The sequence below is a fragment of the Corapipo altera genome, unplaced genomic scaffold (genome assembly GCF_003945725.1).
Source record: "Corapipo altera isolate COAL_440 unplaced genomic scaffold, ASM394572v1 306, whole genome shotgun sequence".
NCBI classification, from domain to species: Eukaryota; Metazoa; Chordata; class Aves; order Passeriformes; family Pipridae; genus Corapipo; species Corapipo altera.
Genome location: NW_020885128.1, coordinates 78472 through 82372, shown reverse-complemented (window position 1 = coordinate 82372; position 3901 = coordinate 78472).

Here is a 3901-nt window from a genome sequence, read left to right as displayed (position 1 = left end):
GATGCCATTGGCAATGGAATGCCACCCTGCACTGCCTGAGCACTGGCTGCTCCATACTCAGTCTCCCTTCCCTACCTCCATCTCCATGGGGTGCTCCTGGGGCTCTCCCTGCTTCCTCATCTCCCCCCTGTGCATCCCCGGGTGAATGACCAGAGCCTAAATACCCTGTGGCTCCTTGAAAGCTCCAAATGCAGCTCCAGGGGCAAACCCCAGGGAACCTGGATGCTCTGGCCACCGAGCCGTGCTCCCACACGCGTCTCAAGATTTATCCCTGGGTAGTTGGCTGGGTTTCTAATGAGAGCCAAGACGGATGCTCCACTCACCAGTTAATAGGCCGGGTCTTGGATCAGTCGCACTAACTGGCATCACTGCACTGATTCCCTTTTTATTGCACGTTATAACTCACGCCTGGGGAGGCAGCAGGGAAAGGAGGCTCCTGGCACCGGGATCAGGCGGCTCCAGCCCCTCGGTCACCGCTCGCCCGGGGCCACCAGCCCCCAGCACGATGGAGATTTTGGGGTGGGGCTCGGTGGGTGCCCGCTGCCCCGGCGCGGGGGTGCTGGGGTGCATCTTCCGCGCCCCTCCGCCTCCAGCTCCTGGCTGGAAATCCCGGGATGGAGGAGCTCCGGAAAGCCAGGCAGGCTCCGTGCGAAGCTGTTATCTCCCCATCTAGTGACCGCGGCGCGCATAGCAAGATGCGCCACGCCGCAAACGGCCTGGGATGCTCCCTAATAATTCAGGCGGCGAATAAACACCGGACGGAACAAGAGCTCCAACAAAACAACATCCCCGCCCCCCCCCTCCACCGCTCCCAAATCAAACCCTTTTTGGGTGGGCGCTCGGATGTGCCACCCGCGCGATGCCCCCCAAAGGAGGGGGGGGTGTGTGGTATCCTTTGTGTGTGCCCAAATTGGGGGCACCCCGAGGCGCCGCCGCCCCCGGGAAGCCTCGAGCGAGCGGCGGCTCCGACCGCAGCCGCCGCGGGGATTTTCCTCTGCTTTCCCCACTCAGCAGCCGACCGTGATTTACGGCTCTCCCCTAAACGCTGCCACGTGGCCGAGCTCCCGTGGGCGCCCTCCTCGAGCCCCCGAAATCCCGGTGGAGCCCGACAGGATGCATAAGGGGGATTTTTTTTTGTGTGTGTGTGTGTGTTTTTTTTTTTTTTTTTTTTAGGGTTTTTTTGGGGTTTTTTTGTTTGATTGGTTGGTTGGGTTTTTTTGTTGTTTTTTTGGGTTTTTTAAAGTGTTTTTGCACCACACATAGTGCTTTTTGGGGGGGCTTTAAAAAGCAAGAAAGGAAGGGGTGGGGGGAAAGGAACAAAATTGCTTCTCTTGTGAGGATTATTTTGGATTGCTTTGGATTGCTTCTGTGTCTGGAGGGGGCAGCAGGGGCTGGGGATGCAGCCTCTGGCACTGGGCACCCTGACACCAGGTGAACCCTGATTTTAGGTTCTTTCACCCCAACTTTTTCCCCTTCAGGATGATTTGAGGATTGAAGGAGCGTTTTTGCTCTGGGTTGATCCATCCCAACCTGTGATGGCAACGCTTAGGCCTGGCTTAGGCCCAGAGCCAATCACTGGAGCATCAGGACACCTATTTTTCCCCCCAAACCAATCCTTGACTTTCTCTGCAGTCAAACCCCATCTTCTCCCTTCCCTTTCTAACCTCAGAGGACACTTCAAGCTTTACACCCCCAGGCACAAAGGTTCTGGCTCTCACCAGATGCAAAGCGGCTGCTGATGGCGGTGATTCACAAACGCCTTTTTTTTTCCAGACATTTCCATAACTTTCCCAACCTTTCCAGAGGCAAAACGCGGCCAGTAATTGTTTTCATGCAAATTAGAGACAATTAAACCGAGGCAGAGTTTACTGGAAGGTGAGACACGGACTTTCCACGGAGTGAAACCTGTTTGAATTTCATCAGGGCGTTAATTGCAGGCTGACGTGGGGGTGATTGCACAGCCCGGCTCGGGCACCCGCTCTCCCTCACTGGGTTGATTTTCATCGGCTTTTAGGGTTTTCATCCATTTTACTAGGAAAAAAATGGCAAGTTGCAGGTCTTCTCCTGCCTGCCTGATGCAAGGGGGCTCCATCCCAGCTGCCATCAGGGCACAGGATGGAGGGAGGATCCAGCTCGGAGCAGGGAGGGAAATTCGGGTCGTTTTTGGCAGGAATGCCAAAAAAATCGTGGGAGCAAGAGGGGGGTAATTGCTGTGCAGCCTCTGGAGCCTCGCAGAGCCCCAAAGGGAGGCAGAACCTCACGGATACATCCCTCCTCATGCAGGGAACAAGCCACAACAGGCCGAGCCTCCCAGGCTGCAGCGCCCGCTGCGCCCGGCTCCGCACGGGATGGGGCACGAGGAGAACCTGCCCTCCCCACCACTTTCCTCCAGGTTTTTTTTCTTTGCTCTTTGGCATCCCCATGCAAGTCTTGCAAAGAATGGCCCAGTGGAGCTCGTGGAGAGGTTGGTGCAAAGTGGGGGCAGAACCAGGGGTGAGGCCTCGGCTCGGCTTTGCCCCAGGGGGGGTCGGTGCTCCCGGGGCTCAGGAGCAAAGCCAAGGTGGGGTGTCCTGGGACAAAAGAGCAAAGCCAAGGTGGGGTGTCCGGGGGTGCAAGAGCAAAAGCAGTGTGGAGATGCTCTCCTGCTGCAAGAGCGAAGCCAAGGAGGGGATGCTGCAGTGGCACAAGAGCAAAGCCAAGGCTGGGATGTTCCCCCAGTGCAGGAGGGCAGAGGGATGGGGATGTCCAGTGATGCCAGAGCAAAGCCAAGGTGGGGATGTGCAGGGGGAAGTATGGGGATGCTCTTCTGGTGCAAAAGCAAAGCCAAGGCTGGGATGTTCCCCCACCCCAAAAATCAAGTCAAGCCCGGGATGTTTCTGTGGTGCAAGAGCAAAACCAAGGTTGGGAAGTTCCTGTGGTGCAAAAGCAGGAGAGATGCTCCCCCCGTGCAAAACCAAAACGACAGCAGGGATGTGCCCCAGACAAAGGCAAACCCGGAGAGGTCCCTCCCCAGCCCTGTGCTGTCTCTGCCCCCCCAGCTCTCCACAAACCCAACCAGCACCCACCAGCTCCCATCCCAGCATTTCCACACAGGGACTTTTCCCCGTGTGCCCTCTTCGCTGTTCCCTCATCCTGCCGGCTCTGGAAGGTGCACAAAGGAGCCCAACCCACCGCAGAGCCCGGCGAGACAACAAGCTGGGACTAGCAGAGCCCAGACAGGAGGCGGCTGCCCAGAAAATGCACCCTGGAGAGGTAAAACCCTCGCGGATTGTGCAAACCCTGCGCCGCCGCCTGTTCCACCGAGCGCCCTCCCAAACCCGCTCCCTCCTCGCCTGCAGCCGCTCGTTTTCCTTTGGATCAGCAAATAAAATATAATTAGTTGGGTTTTTTCCTCTCTCTTTCTCTCTTTTTTTTTTTTTTTTTTTCCACGCTGTCAGCACAGAGACCGACAGGGTGATTTCAATCTTTTTAATTTGTATTTCCCCCCTCCCCCCCCATCCCCTTTCTTGTCTTTTCTCCGCCCAAAATGGCCGGGTCCTGCACCCTCCGCAGACAGAGGATTTGGCAGGATTTGGCTCTTTTGCAAAGCGCCTGCGGCAGGATTTGGCCGGGCTGCAGCATCCCATCCCCTGGGATCGCCTCCCTGGGGCTCGCTGCCTCCTGCGTGGCTTCTCTGGTGTCTGACACGAGGTTGTGCTCCTCCCTCTGCAGAGCGCGTCGCTGCCGTGTCTCCCCTTTTCCCCAGCTGCCTCATCCAGGGGATAATTCAGAGTTTTCCCCACCCCACCCCCCCCGCGTTATCAGCGCGGCTGAGAACTGCCCGAATTCCTCTGGATTTTTGGCGAGGGGACGAGAGAGAACCCTCGCGGAAAAGCGTTAAAAATTAAAAAAAAAAAAAAAA